At 43.9% G+C, this 23,771-nt stretch overlaps 1 protein-coding gene across 7 annotated transcripts in view; it reads right to left on the bottom strand.

Moving 5' to 3' along the window:
• The window catches only part of mast2 (microtubule associated serine/threonine kinase 2), a 122,306-nt gene that overhangs the window by 96,919 nt on the left and 1,616 nt on the right, over positions 1-23,771 (bottom strand). The window lies entirely within an intron of this gene.

Raw genomic sequence — 23,771 nt, forward strand, 5'->3', positions numbered from 1 at the left:
AGAAACCAGCCAATTACCTGAAACCAGGCATGCAGCAAGCTGCTGACGACAGCTGTGGGTAAATCAGATGGACTGGTGCCATAGAATGCAGCGGTGGCCATGTCGATTTATCAAACAGTGAAATCCATCAAAGTGACAGCAAGTGCTACACATTAACATGCATTTGTGTGTTAAATATGCATGGGAGGAAGGAAGGAAAGGCAAGTTAAAGGTTCCGTATAAGGTATTCTGAAGCGATGTGTACACTGCAGGTTATCCTTCACCTTGTCATCGCTGGTCATCAGAACAGCTGTTATCTTGAAGTGCGTAGATGCAAAACCAGCACACAGGCAGCCTTAGTTATTGACCACTGACATAGCAAGCCTCATAAATCCCTCTGAACCAACACACACACCTACAGTACACAAAAGTAAACACATACTAATCCTCATAACAATACTAATGCTCTATTGTGTATACATTTTATTTTCATTTCACTCAAACATTCCGCAATCACTAAACAAACACACATTCAAACCGGGGCATACAGTAAACGCTACAGTAAACATAATCCAGCCTGCCCTTTTAATCCAAGGGATGCTACCTGAACAGCTGTGTCTGACTTAATATCTCGTTACCTGCACCCCCAACACATTAGTCCTCACCTCACCTCCCCCCAGGAACCTCAATCTTGTCTCAGGCGCTGTTTACACGACAAAGTTTTTTTGCATCCGGTGATTTTTTTTAATTTATTTATTTTTATCTGTTACTGTGCGTCTTGCCTTTGCACAACGCCGGCAGTTTCAGAGGCTGTATCCGATAGTTTTTGAAACTGGCTTCCGTAGTGGGATTTTTTTAAAACCCCGGTTACATTTTGCCATGTAAACGCAGATCCAGCAATTTTATGACGACATAGCGCCACCCCAACCCCGGTGCTGTGTAAACGTAGCCTCAGTCTCATGTGTCCACCCCTCCTTCCCTCTTTCACTTGCGCTGGAGCCCCCCGGCCCTCCCTCTCCCTCTTCACCATTCAGTTCATACATTCCAATTACATAACAGCAGTGTCCTCCGGGCAGTATGGTAAAGGAAGGTTCTTTCCTTTCTCGCAAGTCAGCACAGGGATCTTTGCACTCCGTGCACACACATTAAATCACATTCACACACATGCATAGCTGCTGTGTTACACAAAGGGCCATGACTCTGCATGCTGCGTTCATGAATATCTGGCTAGGAAGAAGATACCCCACTTAAAAAAGGATTTGACACTCCAACTGCAACTGTCCAACAGAGAGCAACAAATCAAGTCACACACAAACATTTTGTGGCCAGATGCCAGGTTGCAGTCCACCAGCTCTCCACTAGAATGTGTGCATACTGCAGTCGAGTAACGTGCTGCATTCCATGTACTCATACTGAGATCAGCAATTCACAACAAGGCTGCGGAATATGACCCATATGCGATCTCAGCATTGGTTCAGTGCATCCTTAGGAGTTATTACCCGTAGTTTCCCGACTAGCCACGGCTTATACATTGATTTTGCAAAATTTCTTCGGCTATGAGGTTGATACAGGGGGGCAGTTAATATGGTTTTGTTTCTTTTAACTTGCACAAAACACTGTCCTGCGGCTTATACACAACCTGGCTTATATGCGGGACATTGCTGTACCATGAAACCACAATACAGTGGTAGTAAATCTTTTAAACCCTCTTTAAAATCCCTCAGTTATGAGTTACTCAAGGTGGAAAGTGATGGCTCAGTTTCCTACGTATATAGTTTGTGACATAACAGTGACCACACACACACACACTGTTGAAGACCAAATTGGCCCAATCTCTTTGAAAGAGAGTATTTTTTATTTTATTTATTTATCCTTTATTTTACCAGGTGATAACCCATTGAGATAATTAAATCTCTTTTACAAGGGAGCCCTGGGGCAACAATGTAAGCTACAACAGAGTAAGCTACCATCTGCCAGAAACAGAGAAACACATCGAGACACCACTCAATAAATGAACAATGTAGGCATAAGATAACCTAACAATTACATAGTGTCTACAATACTGATACAGTTCAGAGTCCCCCGGTCTCAACATCTTAACACAATAATCCTACCAACTGTGAGTTAATTCATTTCTGTGTCTCTGTGTAGTGTGTGTCCACATGAGAGTTGTAACCAATTGGCTCACAAGACTGTGCTGCGGCCTTGAAAGAACAGAGGCAGCCACAAGCACAGATCACAACAAGGCTTTTGTGCATAAACACCACAGCTTTGTTTCTGGAGGGAGCCATTCATGACAAAACAACACCTTATGACTGCCTGCGAGACCCAAAAGGAAACATTAACATTATGAAACACACAGCGAGAGAGAGAGAGAATCTCAGACAGATGACAGGAAGACAGACGTTCTAAGGTCCCAACCCTAACCGTTCTAAAATGTCCACACGCATGGGTGAGCCTCATGAAAATTCTCTGAACATATGCCAAACTCAATCCAATCCTACATCAATCTAATGTACAGATATACCAATACCTGGGCAAAAAATGCTTTACCCAAGGCCTCACGCATGCACTTACATCACTGGTGACCTTTTGCAATTCACAAGACCAAAGAGATGAATGGACTTGATTTTACACGTTTCACTTCCACGTATCAACACTGCATCAATCACAGTTGCCTTTAGGGTGATAGTATTGTAGTCTGCGGAGTACACCATGTACTTGACTGAGGAGTGCGAAAGAATTTGTAAGTGTGTGTGTGTGTGTGCATGTGCGTATTCATTTATCACGCAAGCCCATTGCTGTTCTGATGCGTTCCAGATGTGTAGTGGCAGTGTAGGGTTGGGAACTGAGGCAGGCGGCGAGAGGTTGGATGTTTGTGTGCTGACTCCATGGGAACTGGACTGCCGGTGTTCTCATAAGCGGCGAGGCCGAGTTCACCGGCCCACCTCTGTTCACCTCTGGGACCGAGCAACACTGCTCCCCCTTTGTCCGACCACCTCCTCTTCCTTCGGCTACAGAGAGGAGGTGCATGCTTGTCTGTCCTGTCTGAGAGTTGAGAATCAGACCAACACCCATCACAGCACCACTCTAGATGCGTCCGTATTGACACAAACACACACAGTTAAACAAAACTGTCGTAACAGGCAGCAAGTTCAAGGTTGGACATTTTTCAACATGAGAAAGCTGCCTAGGCCTTTGTGACAGGGGAGGCGGGGGGGGGGGAGCTGGATTTTTAAGTATGGCCTCTGCAGGACCTCTGCAGAAAGTAGGGTTGCATAATCATGTGCTCCAGGGCGTTATATGATCCTGCTAGGCCAAAAACGACAAAAGAGGGGGAAAGGGGCTGGAGATGGGGCGGAGGTGTGCTTTACAAGTCGCAATAGAACAAAGTTAGAGTTCTTCAGAGCCAAACTTGAGTCAGTTTAGGTTCCACAATCCATTCACAATGCTCATTCTGGCATCCAGCCATGAAGATGATGTAAGTGCACTGAAGGTTGCGGTCACTGAGTACACCTGCTATTAAAGAAAAAGATGTGGGAGATAACGATTCTTGCAAATGAAATCTCATCTCCACATCAGGATTCTTGCAAAGAAATAAAAGCAGGGATCCAATGCTGGTTGATGGGTCTGAAGATCTGATTCCTACAGTGGGGATTTAAAAAAAGACATCCATCTTTGGGTGACTATTACTAATGATAATCACTATCGAGATGCAGTGCACCTCAAAACACACAAAATGGAAAAACACAACATTCTTAGCTCAGCATGGTGTTGTTGTTACTGCAATCTACAAATCTCTGAAAGTCACATAAGAGATTCACTTGCTACTACCTATGTTCTTCCGTTTTTGAACAAAGAAAAATCCCCATGGAGAAAAATAGCATGGGATGCCGGCAATGAGATCAACAGAGATTCAGAGGGTTTGTGTGTGTAGAGCAAACAGCCAAACTGTTTTGGGGGACAAAGATATAGTTATGCTACATGTCCTTGTAGGAGGGAGCAGTGTGGGCTGTGTAGGCCACACATGGTTGGGACTGAGGCTACATGGCACTGCAGGGTTTGGATTAGGACAGAAATCAAGTGGTAACACTTTAATGCTGCCCCTGATTCACTGAGGGATGATCTAATGGCACCAGCGGTTAAGTTGCATGCAGATCAAGAGCACTTGGCCAGGCCTTCTACTCCATCTACTGGGTTTCCTATCTGTCAGCAGCAGCTGTGAGAAAAAAAAAAACACTAGGCCAAGCCCATCCCATGCACCAAACCATGGGCCGGTCTCACACACTGACCCAACACACACACACACACACACACACACACACACACACACACACACACACACACACACACACCTCCGACAAACAGCAACACACACAGACACATGACCAAAGACACATGACCACACACACACACACGCACGCACGCACACACACACACGCGCGCACACACACATGACCACACACACAGCAAGAGTAATGGAAAGACCACACATCCTGCAGGAGGAGATAAGACAGAGTGAGCTTAAAATATGCTTGGTTGGAGGATTTCTTTTATCTACCAACCATAGAGTCCAAAATGATCTATAATTCATACATTGCGTAATAGGTTGGGCATAGTCCTTCCTTGTTCAATATTAGTGGTTGAAGCTGCAGTTGGGTTGAATTAATGCACTAGGTGGCTTCAAGTCTCTTGAATGCCCGTGCATTGCTGTTAGACATACAACATATTTTGTCATGTCAAACATCAGTTGTAAATTTTGGTAAATTCCTATGGAGGGATTCACCCACATTTAAACAGTTATCCATATAACCACCACCCAGAAGGCAGCAGCTTGGCCTAAACTGCTGTTCCAGAGACAGATGTCAGTCCTGAGCTGAAAGCCTCCTGCTTCTTCTCAAAACACTACGTGTAGAGCAAGAGGTCAGGCTGTTTTTATTGACCTTAAAGATGAACTGAACTGAAATTTGAAGTAAATGTGATATAACAGATGTATTTTATTTCTTCTCATTGGTACAATGATTAAAATGGTCAGGCTGTTTTATTGACCTTAAGCCATGACCGACGCACACTTCTGCTGAGGCTACAGCCTAGTACAGTCCTTTTTGTTCGAACAAAGCAACACAACACCACATCACACCACTGGCTGGCAGGCGATGTGAATGTCAGGGACTGCACACACACAGGGACACTTTCAAGGGCTGAAGGATAAAGGAGAGTGGCCTTTGGGGCGCGAGGGTGTGACACACACTTTACAGTAGAGGTCACTGGTGCTCCGAGCCAAAGGCGCAGCAACCCTGCAGCGCTCGACTGCGGTGACCTTTGAGTGGGCTAATCAAAAGGCAAGGTCCTGCTGGGGGTCTGTGCCAGCGGCTGTGCATCACTGCTCACCGTGACTAATGGTTTCATTAGTAAGAGAACTGGCTGGACAGAAGCAGCATTGCCCGCTGGGAGTGCTGGAGACAGTCCGAAGTTCATCAGCACAAAAGAGAGAGAGAGAGAGAGAGAAGAGAAGAGAGGGAAATAGGGAGAGCAGGGGCCGGTGACAACACAACAACAGCACTTGGAGGGGGAACACCAGAGGATTGTAATCATCCATGGATCATGTTTATCTGAGTGGTCTGACTCACACATTTGGCACAGGTATTCTGCGCTGCAGACAGACAGGGGTGGAGATGTCAGTTCTACAGTGCAGTAATATAAAAACATCTCTTAGGGAGAAAGCTATTGTGAAAAGTAATGCTTGTTGGCAATGCTCATCATATAAACATGAAAAATATTAAATGTTTTGCTTGAGTGTGTGTGTGTGTGTGTGTGTGTGTGTGTTGGCATGGGGTGGGAGGAAGGGTTAGCATAAAATGTCTACCAACAAAAAAAACTTTCAGCATTATTTTCATCATTATTAGCTAGTCAATGGCAGAGACAGACTCACTCTCATAGTCACTTTCCCTTTTTCCTTTATCCTCTTTCTGTCTCAGTTTCAATGGTTCTATGAACTTCCAATTGTTCTCTTCTCCATCCCCCATCTATCCAATCCATTCTTGAGCTATTTCCACCCCCACGCCCCTCCCTTCCCATCAGTAGTGGGGGGAAAATGAAGAATGGGGTGCTCGGAGGATGACGCGTCGCTAACACAGCCAGCTGAACCCTTGTTGTCTCGGAGCCAGATTACCATTTAGAATCGTCTTTGCTGGCGCCGCAGACACAATGGAGGAGCGGGCAAATGAGCTTGCAGGGTTTTCGCCACTCTGCCTTGTTGTGCTCTGCACGCGCTGAGGGGGGCGTATTGATACGCTGAGGTGTTGTATGCTAATGGGGCTGCAGGTTATTTAGCTTGCTCTGAGGAGCAGACAGCACGGCATTTAGGAAGGTGAGCAGGCAGCAGAGAGTCAGCAATACGGAGTTATACAGGCCCAACAGAGTGCAGCTTACAGAGAGAACCAGCTTACAGCTAAGATAAGAACTCATAGTATTTCCAAGTAGTATCACACACAGGAAAGACACGTACGAGGGCATCAGAAGACACATGCACACTCCATCAGCAGCATATCGCATGCAAATGCATTACTGACTTTGCACACTTACTCAAAACAAAGGCAGAAGGGGATTGCCAGAAAATCATTTCAAACCAAGGAGCAGAGGAATCATAATGATGGGAAGAGAGAAGGTGGCATATATAATGCGCGCGCACACACACACACACACACACACACACAGGCGCGTGCACTCACACACACACACACACACACACACACACAGGCGCGCACACACACACACACACACACACACACAGTGACTCAGCAGTCCCTGTAAGGCAGAGGCTGATCCATTCAGGTGCCGCAGTGTGCCTGGGTCAGCTTACACTGCGGGAGGAATATCGCCCACATACCCAACCTATTTAATACAGTCAGGAGGAACAACGGAAACAGACAGGCAAACTGAAACCAGAACTGTGACAAAGAAATATGCCCCTTCATCCTTTGCAGTTCAGCAGTTGTGAAAAATCTGCTTAAGAGGTTACAACTGTCCAGTTAAAGGAGCAGTCTGATGCTCTTGCCTATTATTTACAACTGCGAGCTGTCACAATATTGTATGGTGTCGGCAAAGAATCTCATGTACTGTACACACCTACAAGGTGCTTGTGACTTGTGGTAACAACTCATTTTCTATGAAGAAACAGATATAGAATAATAAGTGCATTGATACATTTAAGAGTGGAAACTACAATCCTCAGGACTTTATTCTAGACTAGAGGAGTTTCTGTTGTTCTATCTACTGTCTACTGTGTAGAATGAAAAAGTTCCAGTCATATGATATTCAGCCCTTTTCTCTCTGGGACTTCCATTCTATTTGGAAAAATAATCTAAAATTCTATATATTTTCCTACCAAACAGCTTCTGGTGGGGGGGATTGGAATTTTTGCAGACTAGGGGGTAGCTTGAATGGGTTTTGGGTTCACTGAATAAGCACGGACCGCCCATCTCTAAATGCATTAAAACAGAGGGGGTGGTATTACAGCTCTGGAAGGACTTATTAATCGAAAATACTGCTGCAGCCAGAGTTTCGCCCACAATGAAGGAGGGGTACCCTGAGGAAGCAAGGCTGTGCATGATTGAAAGAGAGGGAGGGGGAATAGAGAGAGACGGAGAGCGAGGAAAAGAAAGATGGAAGACGAGATGGAAGAAAATCGATTTGGAGACAATGACATGACGGAAAGGAAAAGAGAAGAATCAAAAGGGGAAGAGATGGGGGGGGGATGTATTGACGACAGCTTGTACACAATTACATGCTATTTGGTGAGCGTTTCATTTCGCGAGGCTGGGATTACACAGTATTACGGCAGGGGCATTAGAGCAGGAGTTCAGATGGGAGACGCAGAACTAAAGCTGCACTGTGATACCCACCCTGCTGAAACCCCTTATGCCTCCAGTCATTAAGCTCTCTCTCCACTCATCCCTCCATCCTCCTCCTCCTCCTCCTCCTCTCTCTTTCTCTCTCTCTTTGCCAAGTCACTGCTCTGACCCCGCACTTCTTCCCTTTCCCTTCACTTCCAGTGGGCTTTATGGATTTAGTCTTAATTATTTGGCATTGCGAGCACCGTGACTTCTTAAGAGTACCATTTCAAAAAGGGACCGTAATCAGGGCACTGGTCCAGCTGCTGTAAGCCATGCCAATGAAAATGTGGGATTTGGCCGCGGGTCTGGGTCAGCCATGCATGCTCAGTTTTCATTCTTACCCTTTGTCAGCGCACTCTGATTAATGGGAGAGCTGCGGCACTGTTTGCACAAGACATTTCAGCCACACTACAACTTGGAATTTAGGGAGGGTTTTTTTTGTCTAAACTGCCCTCTGCTGAGTTAGAGGTCAAAGGTCGGCAGAGGGTCTCTGTTGAGTAATGTGTGTCACTCTGACCAGCGATGATGGGTGCTGATGACATAACTCTGGATTCCCTCTAAAAGTTCAGGAATGCCACTGGAGATCCAAGAATCCAAGAGCTCGTCTTCATTCTATGAAAACAAGCTGCTCTGGACGGAAAAAGCCAACGTGAGAAGGATGTTGACAGGATAAAGTCAATCATAAAGAGTGGGGGTGCGGGGAGTGAGGCTCCCCTAAGTTTTAGGTAGATAGAGGCTTCCGAATCTGGTTCAGGTAAGAGTCCAGGCAGCAAAGCAGCCACCAAAGGGGAATGGCACACAAACTACTGCTGCTTTCTGTATAAACTGTGCTTGAGATCAATGTGTTTTCAAGGCAGGAGTAGGCCAGCCATTGACCTCACCTATAAAACCAACATAGCAAGTGAACTGTACACACATATCACAATACACTGCAACTACAAAGCTTGCACTGTGTTGGTGTATTTATTGGCTGATGGCTTTAAGTTGAACGGACGGATGACAAATAAAGTGACCTCCATAAGTATTGGAACACATGTTTGAGTTGACTATAAAGAGGAATACAAAATCATCTTTTGGAAATTGATCTTAATGCCTTAAAAAAAGAAAAAGGAGGACATGTCCAACCTTTAATGACATCAATTTTCTTTGTGAATGAATAATGTATCGCAATTAAATAAATATTTGTTTTCCTTAAAATACAGGGTCATAAGTAACCCCTATTTATTGGCTGATGGCTTTAAGTTGGAATGGACGGATGACAAATGCATTCCTGCTGGCCAAAAGCGGCCGCTCCCAAAGAGAGCAGACAATTCTGCCGCTCCATCCGATTACATCATGCATAAGACTTACATAATGTCTGCTAATGAAAGATGTGCACTGCCTGAACAGATCACCGACTAAGGACCTGATAGGCCTGCATTACAAAGCAAGGGAGCCTAAACTTTATGGAAATCTAAAACTTGAAGGCTTTTACAAAACAATATTTTCAACATCATAATTTAAGTCCTACATAACCTCCATATAACCACCCAAATGATCTCTTTCACATAAAAGAAATAACCAACCAATAAAACTTTGCTCTACTCCACCTTCCCAGTAGCTTACCTACCCATATCAAAAGTCCAAAAAGCCACACCTCAAAGCCTATGCACAAAGCAACAACAAAGGGAATGAAAGGCATCAGCTTCACCAAGGATCAATCAAAACAGGACACACAAGTGAGCCTCACACAGACTGAGAAACAAACCGACTAAACAGGACAAGGGGCTGTGATCTTTCAGGCCACAAGATGTGTGTGTTTGTTTTTGTGTGTTTGACCTGTGTGTCCACTGTTCAATCGCTACCGTGTGATCTACAGTTCTGTGTAAAAGTCTAAGCTATGTTCTCGGAAAAAAGCAAACACATTGCAGAATGGGTCTATGGTGAAGTAAGTGTCCTCAAGTAGAGAGGCGATGAAAAAGATCTACAAACACAGCGAAAGCCAAGCCCACACAAGATCAATGAAAATGGGCAAGGTGAAAGATAGCAAGATATGCTAGAGAACTAAGACATTCTGTTTCCTGTGACAGAACTGTGACTAACCTGTTGTACATTAAGTGAAAAGCAGTCAGTGGGTTGGACTCGAGTGTGTGTGTGCATGTGTGTTGAATTAAAAAATGTCTGGATTGTTGGGAATATGTTGTTGTGAGTGGTATTATTTGCAATGACATAGCCTTGGTGATGGGTGTGCAAAGCTTATGGCCTAGTTGACCTTGGCATGCATCCGATGTCACGCCCGGCTTGTCCATGCTGGGTCTGCCTCACTCTACCTGGCTTGTTTGTTATGGTTTTCTGTTTCTCTTCCTACTGGTCTGCAGGGGGAGCCGTTTTGGGTTAGCCTGACGCTTACTGGGTTGCTGATTGGAGGATGATTAAAAGCAGTTCCTCCGCGGTGGCTCGGCCTCTCTATTGCTGCTCTGGCCTTCAGACATTGGGGGCTGGCTGCAGCCCGTTTTTCACCTCTTCTCGCACCTCTGCTTTTACACTGCTCTACATTGCTGACGTACACCACACTCATGATTTGACTTAAACATGGACTGATAACTTAACCGTTAGTATTTATTTAATAAATTATTGTTTGAGACATATTATCGGTGTGGACTCCCCTATGTCATTTCTGCCCTGAGTCAGGTAGTTGTGACATGGGACAGGGCTTTATTCTTACACCAGGATGAGCTTTGGGTTACGCAACGCGCCCGGCACTTTTCAACGGCTCATGAACAGAGTTGTTGCAGGATTAGAAGGGTGCGCTGTTTACCTTGACGATGTGGTGTGTTATGCTGATACTTGGGCCACACATTTATCACGCATTCGTGCACTGTTTGAGCGGTTGGTGGCAGCAACACTCACAGTCAATTTGGCAAAATGCGAGTTTGCACAAGCCACCGTAGTTTATTTGGGTAAGGTGGTGGGACAAGGCCAAGTGCGGCCGGTAAGGGCTAAGGTCTTGGCCATAGATACGTTTCCACCTCCGGTCACCAAAAAGGAAATAATGAGATTTTTGGGGATGATTGGTTATTACCGCAGTTTCTGTTGTAATTTTTCATCCGTTGTCGAGCCTCTCACTAGCCTACTGAAAGGGTCTGTGAAGTTTGAATGGACTGCTGAGTGTCAGCAGGCTTTTGATAATGCCAAGTTGCTGTTGAGTTCTGCGCCTGTCCTGGCGGCGCCAAAAATGGATCAACCGTTTCAGCTCCAGGTTGACGCGAGCCTGGTGGGGACAGGTGCAGTACTCCTGCAAAAAGATGAGAATGGCGTCGATAGGCCTGTCTGTTATTTCTCGCGGAAATTCAACAAGCATCAATTTAACTATTCTACCATTGAAAAGGAGACTCTGGCCCTTATATGGGCGCTCCAACACTTTGATGTTTATGTGGGTGGTGGGGTGCATCCTGTTGTGGTCTTTTCGGATCACAATCCTCTTACCTTTCTTCACTCACTTAGAAATGCAAATCAACGGCTTATGCGATGGGCACTCTTTTTACAACCGTATAGACTAGTCATTCGGCACATCAAGGGTACCGAAAATGTAATGGCTGATGCCTTGTCCCGGGCATTAGATGAGTAACCTATCTTGTTTCTTAAATAGCTGCCCAGGCACCAACATCTACTGGGTGCTGGGATTAGGTGGTGGTGGTTGAGAATTTGTCACTTTGCTTATGTTTGTGGGATAGCCTACTGTTGGTACGTTCCAGGTTTGCACCTGGTGCTTTAGGCACTGTTTGTTTATTATAATTTCAGCTTATTATTATTATGACAAATTTCCAGAGACCCGTGGTTATGGGTCTCTGTTTTGTGGGGGGAGTGATGTCACGCCCGGCTTGTCCATGCTGGGTCTGCCTCACTCTACCTGGCTTGTTTGTTATGGTTTTCTGTTTCTCTTCCTACTGGTCTGCAGGGGGAGCCGTTTTGGGTTAGCCTGACGCTTACTGGGTTGCTGATTGGAGGATGATTAAAAGCAGTTCCTCCGCGGTGGCTCGGCCTCTCTATTGCTGCTCTGGCCTTCAGACATTGGGGGCTGGCTGCAGCCCGTTTTTCACCTCTTCTCGCACCTCTGCTTTTACACTGCTCTACATTGCTGACGTACACCACACTCATGATTTGACTTAAACATGGACTGATAACTTAACCGTTAGTATTTATTTAATAAATTATTGTTTGAGACATATTATCGGTGTGGACTCCCCTATGTCATTTCTGCCCTGAGTCAGGTAGTTGTGACATGCGAGAGGTCCCGGGTTCAACTCCCGGACGAGCCCCCACATGTCACAACTACCTGACTCAGGGCAGAAATGACATAGGGGAGTCCACACCGATAATATGTCTCAAACAATAATTTATTAAATAAATACTAACGGTTAAGTTATCAGTCCATGTTTAAGTCAAATCATGAGTGTGGTGTACGTCAGCAATGTAGAGCAGTGTAAAAGCAGAGGTGCGAGAAGAGGTGAAAAACGGGCTGCAGCCAGCCCCCAATGTCTGAAGGCCAGAGCAGCAATAGAGAGGCCGAGCCACCGCGGAGGAACTGCTTTTAATCATCCTCCAATCAGCAACCCAGTAAGCGTCAGGCTAACCCAAAACGGCTCCCCCTGCAGACCAGTAGGAAGAGAAACAGAAAACCATAACAAACAAGCCAGGTAGAGTGAGGCAGACCCAGCATGGACAAGCCGGGCGTGACACCATGAAATCTTGTACACTTTGTATAGGGTTTCTTTAAGACCTCAGCACTGGATATACATTAGCTTTCTAATGTATACACCAACTTAGACATCTGATTGGTGACACATAAAGTCCTCATCAATTTGACTGCACAGAGTATTATTAGATGAATATCTTCAAAACATACATCCATTAGGACTGTGCAATTAATCAAATTAATTGATAAATCGACCATTATGGAAATAACATAGTCGAAACATCGATTCAGTTTCATAATAATGCTCTCCTTTTGTCTTGAGTTGTCATGTGCATTATCTTTTTACATGTATTTTTTCCTGTTGGATTATATTTAAATTTCAATTAAAAAAATATATACATGATTTTTTTCCATAATGGAGCAGCCCTAACTAACATCCATCACCATTCACCACTGAATCACTACATTTCCTGTGTTACAGAGTCTACAGTGTGCAGATTTCCATTCACGGCCTCAACTGACTGGATGCCTGTTCCAGTGATCAGCCTTCATCCTAAATAAACAGCCTGGGTCTTCAGTAGGAGTTACACTCTGTGTGACATTTGTTGCTAATGAACTGTAAATCCTCACAGCAAAAGACAATGTCCCACACTGACATCAGCTCCGGCGAAGGCTTTTGTTGCAGGCAGAAGAGGCAGCCGGCAGCCAGGAGCCAGTCACATTACAATGAAGGGTTATGAAAGATACAAACGCTGTTGCGAGGAACAGCAAACCCCCACAGTGCTGAAGACCTTCCACAGAACTATGCTTCAAACAAAAGCAGCTACACCTTGAGATCAAACACTTTAACATTCACTGCCTGCCCAAACACAGTCCACTCAGTTAGCATGAATGCATCCATCAAATCCACTGCTCCATGGTTTATCGTCATGCAATCTTTAGAGGGTCTAGTTTTACTATGGATTAGACCAAGAGCAAGGATTCAATCTAACACTGTTCATTAGATTCACAATGTGAGCACAGCCACAGACATTAGAGGGGGTGCCGCCACAGATTGTGTAAAACCCACTGATGCTTTTAATTACAGAACTCTGCAATCTGCACCGCCCACATACACCATGTCTGCAGATGAGGAAGAACCGATGAGAGTCTGGTCATAGCTGATGGTAGAGGGGAAAGTCATTAGTGACTGGCGAGAATCTTTTTGTTTTGGTATCTCTGCCAAGGAGGTTACGTTTTCATCAGGGTTTGTTCATTTGTTTGTCTGTCTGTTTGCTTGTTTGCAAGAGAACTCAACAAGTTATGGATGGATTTCGACAGGGTAATCCGTATCACCGTCTGAATTCAGGAGGCGGTTATGTTTTCGCTTGGCGGAGGTCTGTCTGCACTCTCTGAGTGTTTTTCTAGTTTTGTTGTTTTTTTACATCACAAAGTTGAGAACCAATGAGTCTAAGGATATGTCCACAGTCACAATCTTCCGAATCAGTTTTGATACGGATTTTTTGATCAACTCTGACCTGCGTCCACAAACAGCGCTTCAGTTTGGGAGTAGATATGATGTGCGTCCACATTACTTTATTGATAGGCAAATATCCCGGCCCTTTGTCAAGTCCCACATCCTGCTGTTACTGTCATTAGGTAAGCTAAACAATGGCCATGCAGTCTTAAAACCTGCATTTAAATTCGGAATTCGGATTCTTGAAAATCATGACAAACTCATAGTCAAAAAGTATGGGTACAGGGGAAGAAATAACCATCAGATAAAATCTGAAAACTGGGGCAAAATCTTTAAGGCTTGTAGCATACATGAGAACACAACAGAAGACAGAATCTCAAATCTCTGTGGTAAAATAACGGTGACATTATCAGAAAAGTTAAATACATTCTCAGTTGTTTAAAATGATCTGACTGGTACCGTTTCTTACTGTACATGTATTTCGCCAACATTAGACAATAGCCATATCAAAATCAAGTTTTGTCTAATACAATGAGCAAATGCTGTGAACTGAAAGGAAAAACGATGGATCCCTTGACAATAATCAAGTTCATATCTGTTTGTGTGGCAGTGGACCCTAACAGCTACTCGGGATGCCTGCGCAGTATTAAAACACACAAACATACATAGAAGAGGAAGCAGGATGTTATTCACTTGAAGCTCCTGCATGGCACTGGCCCAGGAGTTTAAATAACAGCAATCAGGGCCAGACACACAAGGGTGTAGTCCAACAACAAAACAAAAGACAAATCTTTGTAAATCGCATTAATGCACCAACACACACACACACACATTAATTATATCTTAACTGCTTCAGAAAAAAAACAATCCAACTCTGGCTAGCTAGCTATAATAGGGTCATCATTTATTGTTTGCTTTAGACCGATTTTGAATGATGCCAGTTATTACCCTAAATCCGGGAGAATGGCATGACTGTAACACACTAGTGTGACCTTCGGTGCTACAAGAGGCAGTGAGTGATGTTTATCTAGATATGCCAGATTGTCAAAGCTGTAAAACACTTCTGATTACGATGTGCAAGTAGTAAATTGGCCTCTGTGTGAGTAACTAAGAATAATATTGAAAAGCAAAATTCAATGAGACGTGCACATCAACTTAGTGATCAAGACCTTCAAGCTTTCTGAATATCTGAGTAACTCTCTCGCTAATTATATAGCCACAGTGAAAGGAAAACAAGCCCTTTTCAAATAAATTATGTTGTCTTGCAGAACTCTGTGGTTTAGTCACTCAGACTGGAAAATCACACAGGTAGCCACATGCAACATTCCTCACACATACCGGTACACACTCTCGCTCACACACACACACACACACTCCTCGACCTCTACCCTATCCACCACCTGCAGCCTGGGTCCTCTCAACTCAGGGCCCCCAGGTTGCTCCATCTCTATGGCAGCATCACAGACAGACAGACAGACAGGCAAGCAGATCTAACAGGCCCATGGCAGCCAACATTTCCTCCTGCCTTTTCACATCAGCTGATTTCTGAATATAAGCAGCTGAATTCAAGACTCAACCAATGGAGATCAACTCATTTGGGATTGCACCAGTGTTTGTATGTGTGTGTGTTTGTGTGTCTGTTCTGTTATTACTGCTGACTACAAAACATCAAACAGTACAACTAGATTTCAGATAAGATTTCAATACCAATGCAGTTTGATCAAATCTGCAGACAGTACATGTACCATACTACCATATAACTAGCTGACTTTACGTTAGCTCCGCCTATAGGTTACATAACCGTTAGGCTACTTGCTAACTGGGAGACATACAGTACGTAACATAAAGAATCATGTTGATGGGGGTCAGTAGAAACGAAATAGTGACCAACTGTCACTCACTCACTCACTCTCAGCTTCATTCTCAGCCTTTAACCCAGTCTAGGTCTCAGTTCCTCCCACTCCTAACTTACTCTCCTTTTCATTCTATTACTCCCCTATCCAACCCGATGACCCTCCCTACTCAAAGATTTCTCTCTCTTATCACTAGTGAGAGAGAAGGCATAACTCATCCCTCCAGAGTGCTACACACAGAGAACAAACAACTCACTAAGCCAAGGCAAGCCAGAGTAAGCAAACCCACTCACCTCGGTAGAACTGAGGGGATTAGCACTCTGTTGCTGTGTTGCACTGACGCCTAGAACTGAAGCCTAGAACCAAAGCCTAGAACCAAAGCCCCTCTCATGAACACTGTATAAAATTACCTGAGATCAGGTTTGTTAGTTACGATGGACGAATCATACAAAAGTGTTCGGATACAAACCTATCCGACAAAGTGTGGATACTGTAGTATAAGCCAGATACTGTAGATTGGAGAGGAAAAGTGGTTTGGTCTGTGGAAACAAATGGCGTGTTTTTCTCTTCTTCGTATCATGAGTAATTGAGTATCATTACAACTTGAGGACATAACAAAAATACTTTAGAAACAGATATACAGCAAGGATACTAGATGACAAGGCAGAAAGGAATTCTCATACCAAATAATAGCATATAAAAGTATCAGCTTGCACCCTGTCAAATAAAATACCAGGTGAGTTGGGTAAAGCCATGAAAACAACAGCTACAGAATAGGCTACCCCCTCACCTCTGTAGAACTGAGGGGATTAGCAGTCTGTTGCTGTGCCGTGCTGCACTGACGCCTAGAACCGAAGCCCCTCTCGTGAGTTCAGTATCAACTGACCTGAGATCAGGTTTGTCTATCTGATCATGAGGCTCCAGGGGAGCATGACATTCAGCCAGTGATGCAGTTGAGAGTTTATAGAGTCTAATGGACTAAATTACGGTCCAATGACTGACTACTGACAAAAAAAGCAGCACAATTTTGGAAAGAATACACAGATTTATGATAACATAACTTAACTTTCATACACTGAAAAACGTTTTATTGCAGAAGCAGCAACACGTAGCCTAATAAGCTACATATTTAAAGCCCTGAGGAGGCATTCAAAATGCATAGCCGTCACAAGTTTGCCAAGCTTTTTTTAATGAGTAACGACTACGTGTGTGTGCACTTTCACTGCCCCATCTGATGAGATTTGGAGTGGATTTCTGCAGTGGTTGAGGACAGAGGAAGCAGAGGAGGAGTGAGTGTGCATACAGCTCAGTGGGTAATGACTAAATCTCCTACTACAATAGCACTGGAGAATATAGGGAGTTCAGCCAAGCCCCCCACTGTGTAACTAACCACTATGAGCGCCTGGCTGGAAAATGTGCGCCGGCGTCCTACCACCTCGAGATTCAATAATCACACTCTTTCTGTCTCCCACATTCACAGGCACAGGCACACACACACACAGCTTTCAATGGGCTTTGCAACAATGACCTCAGTGTTGTATCGTACACTGTACTTAGGCCACATCCAACTGCTAAGAATAACAAGAGAGCACAAAATTCCATATGAAACTCTGAACACGTAACACCGTGAGGACCAAAGACAACGGTGCTCCCACCATAGATCTGCACTCCTTCACTGCTAACAAATATGCCCATTTCCCAAAGCATACATCTACCCGTCTGATTTGATGAATAGGAGAGATGGAGCTCATCAAGTTTGCATAATGAGGTGCTGATAATGACTACATACATCTGCGGCACCTTGCCTCTCTCAGGCCTCCTTTACCGGGTATATTACCCCATTTGTTAAACTTTAATTACCTGTCTCTCATCAGGCCATCACATTAAGGGATGGGGCGCTCGATGGACTCAGCGTCCAGGCCAGACGCAATACAGGGCAGCCAGCCATGAGCCCGTCTCATGCTGCTTCACCCTGTATTGGGTGCTCGATACAGACGACCAACAGACCCAACAGACCCAACAGACCCAACAATCAAGTCTCTGGTGCATACCTATCAATCCCTCCATCTCTTCAGGGTTTCCTCCATTTCTTTCCAGGGTAGCCTTTTTTCCCCCTCAGTCTTCCCTCTTTAATATTTTCCCATAATTATTCCGTATCTAAATACCCTCATAACATTAGCTCTACCAGATCTGTCTGTCTCTGTAATTCTGTTAAGCTGTGCCCTCTCTCTCCCTCAGTCTCATCACCTGCTAACCAACAGGAAAGGAAAACAAAGGTTTAGCGTTCAGGAACAGTCTGGATTTTTGGCCATTTCATAGAGTGGCCATGAGACGCAAGAGAACACGTGCTACATACAAGGAGCGCACAGTAGGTCTACTTTCACTTTCTAGGGTGTGCATTCATTACGTGAAAGATGCTTCATACCAAAACATCAAAGATTATATTTATCATTATCTCACTTACTCATAACCCCAACTGTATTATTCCCCCTATGTTACTGTAAGCACTGAAGAGGGAAACTGGAGGGGAAAACCCTGTATACAAACAAGTATGCTTAGTGTGAGACAATTAGGTGAAAGGGAGAGAGAAATACAAACATAGACTGCTGATGAAATATGCGATGACACACTGTTGACTCACCATTAAAAAGTAGGCCTGCACGATTCAGGGAAAAATATGAATCACGATTTTTTAGCTTAGAATTGATATCACGATTTTCTGCCACGATTTTTTTTCCTTGCAAAGTGCAATGTTTATTGCACACATGAACCATGACAAAAACAAAACTAATTGGCAGTAGGCCTACCAGACATAGATTTTTTTGTGGCATCTATAGCACATTGCCTACGCTACGAGCCTAAACATAACTGTAAGGGCAATTTTTTTTTTCTTTTTAATTGAAGCCTTCATTTACATGTGTGTTGAGTTGGCTCAAGAAACATTAAGATAGTTATAAACTGTCTGCATTTACAGTCAATGTGCAATATCTACAAAATAAATAATTTGTTTTTGATAGGCTAAATGGGCAATTGATGCCCCTTTTCTTTAGATACTGAAGTTTCAGTTAGTTGCAGGAGGGGGGTAGCATTTGTCCAATGTGTGCATAATGTTTCGAAATCTGTCACGTTCTAGTGTTTATTGGAACCATATAATTATTATTTTGCTAGATGGTAAGCAATTACCTCTGTTATTACCTTAATACCTCCGCCAAGGAGGTTTTGTTTTCATCAGGCTTTGTTTGTCTGTTTATTAGCAAGATAAGTAATTTACATTTTCAGGAAACGTCTGAAATGACCCAAGAACAAAACGATTACATTTTGGGAGTGATTCGGATCACGGGTCTGGATAAAGGAGGCGCATCTCGGAGTGCTTATGTAGGCTACTGTTATGTGGGTATGGCGTCGCATTGTGCAAGGTGTCCGTAGCCTAATAGATGTCTGCGTTGTTGAACAACTTTCGGACCTCTTGCCTTGTAGCCTAGAACTTCATCATATTGCTGGCTTTTGTTAGTTACGATTTGTGGTGTTTCCTCGCAGTGCTGCACCGAGGGAAAGGCATAGGCTGCCTTGCAAATCACACGAGACTGGCCCTCGTCAAAGTCAAGTCAAATTTATTTATAAAACGCATTTTTGTAGGCTATATATTTTGTTTGAATCCAAAATAGACCCACACCACTGAATGAGAGCCTTTATCGGAACGAGTCTCGTCACTAGTAAGCTACCTTGCTTTCATCAATAGCCTATCCAGTTTATTATCTCCTGTTGCACTAGTTCGTCGATGTTGCAGCATTTGCTGTTACAGCTGAACTCTTCGAACTACCGCTTTCTCCGCAAGTGAAACACGTGACTAAAAGGTGCTTTGTCATTGGCTGAGGGTGAAGCCCTGAGCTTTGTGAGAGGAGAGCCGGGAAGGAAGAGCAGCGCTTGGGAGCGTTTTAAAAGTTTAAAGCTCACAGAAGAAATTAGCGTTTGTGCTGCATGAAGTAAATGACTCATTAAATTAAATGTGAATCGAAATCAATGAAAAATTAAATCGCACACAGGGGTGAATCGAGATCGCGATTTTATAACGATTTATCGTGCAGGCCTATTAAAAAGTGTTTTTTTTTTTTTTTTAAACATGACCACACAAATTAAAAACACATAATGTGATTAACACCATGTATGAAAAAAGCATTGCTTGTTTCTTTGTGCTTTAGGGGCACTAGATATTTGCCTAATGTCCTTCTCTGTGCCATGTCTGCTTTGCAAGAAGCCACTGTGAGGTTACGTTGTTATTGAATAACCAAATAGTATGCCTAATGATGCAGGAGCCGTACAACACCCAGTTAGCCTGTGTGTGAGTGTGTGTGTGTGTGTGTGTGTGTGTGTGTGTGTGTGCGCGTGTCTGTGCTCTAGGCTTGGTGAACCCTGTCTGACCTGCCGGCGAATGTGGATTTCACCTGGCAGCTCAGGCTGGAAAACTGTACATCTATCTCCCTGCATCCTGTCTACAACCTTTGGGTCCAATCACAAACCTGCTTATCCAAAAGACGCACCGGATCGTTGATCTGATTGGTTGAAGGACTATTGAAGTGTATGGAGTCATTTGAACGATGCCCATTGATCACCCCTCTTGTGCAGTAGAAATAAAGCGCAGACTCCACATACAATGTTCAATCTTAAAAGACTGAGCTTAGTATGGTCTCTGGCTATCACCCCAGCAAACCTATTGTCGGAGAACAGGTGACAACAAAACACCCTCTGCTTGCATCACACGGCCTGCCATTTGACCCCTTGTGGTTCATAGAGGAAAACATCAGAATGTCATAACCTACTTACACCATTATCTAACTAAAGCCTCTTTGGACAGCACATCAGATCTGTGTGGTCAAACCCACAGGGAAAGAGTGATGAAATGTCCGGAAATGAAAAAAAGAAAAAAAAAGAACACGAAAATATGTAAAGCTGATTTAGTGATGCGGGATTCTTACACAACTGGTATTCAGAACAGACAGCCATCTGTCATCTGTGAGTGACCAGCTCATTTTCTGCATTGTGCAGCAAACAGGACTCCCTGATATCAGACTTCTATTGCCTACTCCAGAGATAGATGGGGCTTGTTGTACTGATTAACTCTCATTCTAAACTCATTCAAGCTATGGAGCTAGTGAGATGAACACAACCGTTCATGCAATCCAGTGAAAGACCAGCGGAACCGTCTTCATATTCGCACAGATAATCATTCACATAGGCCCTGAAAAAGACATTGTCAAAATGCCCTCATTAGCCTTAAGTGTGGAATATGCTGCAACATTTCCAAACAGCTTTTAGCTGCAATGGGTTAAGGATAGTATTCTTGCCTTGAGGCCATTTTTGCCTTGCAGCTAAGGTAAGAGATGTCTTACATAGACGTCTGGCAATAATGGACTTAACAATCCGGGGTGGAGGGGGGGGGGGGAGGACACATTTTTACATTATCTGTATGGCTACGACCTCTCCATTAGCCAGGACTAATGTGCTGTATGCGAGGTGATAAAGAGAGGGAGAAAGGACAAGAGGCAGACGTAAAAAAGAGCAGATGAGGGTTTAAGAGGCAGCAGCAAGTGAAAAAGAGGAGAGAGAGACATTTGCCCATTCAAACATTGCCTTCAATCAATGATCTCTCTTTGTGGTCACTACTCAGAACTCGCTACACTGATAGACGCACACAAAATAGAGGGCTAAGAAAGATATATCACTACCAGTCTCTCTTTACATTATTTCATTAAAGATCCCTGCTGTAGTGTTGTTTTTGCTCACTGTGTGTGTTCATATATTTTCTTCAATGTGACACGAATAAGACTTCAAGTCCAGGAAAGTCAAGATGATCATTGTGAACCAAAAGTCAAACACTGTGAACAACCACAACTCTGAGTATGGGATGCAGGGACAACAAGCCAACGAATATCTTCATTACATAGGAAAATAGGCCCAGATTACCAGGAGTGCTATCGTGCCATAAAACCAGGGCCCAGCTGACCTAATCTGTTTGTTGCTTTTGTTTTTGTGTTGGTGTGTTTGTTTTCGCTTGAGGGAGGAACACATCAGACTATTGTTCGATGGGACCGCAGACTGAACACCTTAGTATCATCACGTCCCACATGACCTCATCTAATGGAACAACTGCGGGCGGAGTTACAATAACTTCAGAGGGAGTGCGTTTGTACATGCCCCCTTAGGTAAATAAAATGACTGAGATAAAAAAAGGACCATACAAAAAGGAATATTGAACATATTTCACAACCCTGTCATGCTCACAGAATATTCCTCCACTGAAAGAGTAGGTTTGCCCATTTAAAGTCTCTTCAAGGAAGCAGGCGATTACAATCCTCAACATTTCTGATAGCTGAGTGTAATTCAGAGGCTAACATAAGACATAACAAAATAGGTCCATAACCGCTACATGTAGGTTAACTATGGAAGCGTAATAAATGATACCTTACATGAGCATTAAAACACCTCACTAATATCATGCTGATTGAGCTCAGTGAGGACAAAGAACCGAGCCCAGAATTATTATATTATTAAATTCATGTGGAGGAAATTATCTCTGGAACAGCCTAATGAAAATCAATGGCAATTTCCATGCCCTTTTCCTGCTCAAAAACTCTCCCTTAATGCTTAATGACGGCTCAGCTGTGTTTGTTATACATGTTGTTTAGCAGTAAACACAAGCATGCCTTCTGAGCACTGTCAAGGAGAAAGTAAAACCAATAGGACAAGAATGCAAAGAACAGCAGGTTGTAATGTGAGTGAAAAAAAAACAGACTTAACAGAAGACTCACATGCCTACAGAATGCTTAACTTGAACCAAATAAAAGACTAGGTAACTGGGGCAGACAGAAGTGACTGATAAATGTCAGGCACAGTCTGTCAATGTCATGATGTTTTACTAGCCTAGTGATATATGCACACGGAGCAATTCTATAACAGTTCAGCTTATTTTCTTTCTAAAGGTACATTCAGCTCTGACTACAACACAATCAACCATGTTCATCATATAGCCTAGTACATTGAGCAAGTTAGTAGATCAGTAAAAAACAGAGAGTGTGTGTGTGTGTGTGTGTGTGTGTGTGTGTGTGTGTGTGTGTGTGTGTGTGTGTGTGTGTGTGTGTGTGTGTGTGTGTGTGTGAGTGAGAGAGAGAGAGAGAGAGAGAGAGAGAGAGAGAGAGAGAGAGAGAGAGAGAGAGAGAGAGAGAAAGAGTTGTCAGACCAGGTTTAGAAATATCAGTGCAGATGTCTATGGCTGGGCAAAAGGGTTATAACAGCAAGACATCTTGTCTGAGTAACTGACCACCGTTGGTACTATCTTCAAACACTGCCTTAAGGATGGTTGAATTAAATTGAATGCGGCATCACTTGAACCCTATGCAATGTCAGGCACGGTCTATCAAAGGGATGTGTGGTTTTACTGGAGTGCAGTTTACTGCAGTGACACAAACACCTTGAAAAGGTAACTGTAACAGTTAGGTCGTTTCCTTTCTTGATATGGATTCATCAGAGAATCCAATGCAATCATGTTTATCCTGTAGCCTAGCAAGGCAAGCCCAGCCTACATTCAGTAAGTTAGTAATCAGTAAGTAACAAAGAAAGGAAGGTGTCAGGCCAAATATGACAACTAGAAAGGACGGCAAATGCTGCGAAAGACATCTTGTCACCTTTGAATGACTGTGACCACCGTCGCTACTCTCTGAAAACACTGGGCAGGAATAGCCTGGCACGCCCTCCCAGTGACGCAACGCCTTCAGGCTTTTGCTGCTGGTCTGGTCAACTGCTCATTGAGAAGGATTTCTGAGTTCCCGAAATCTGCGGAACTGCCCCCTTTGGTCGAGAACCAATCAACTTTGAGCAGCTCCAACGGCTCTGGGTAGAGGCGTGTTCAAGGCAGCGGA

This window comes from Sardina pilchardus, chromosome 15 (genome assembly GCF_963854185.1).
Source record: "Sardina pilchardus chromosome 15, fSarPil1.1, whole genome shotgun sequence".
Classification (NCBI taxonomy): domain Eukaryota; kingdom Metazoa; phylum Chordata; class Actinopteri; order Clupeiformes; family Clupeidae; genus Sardina; species Sardina pilchardus.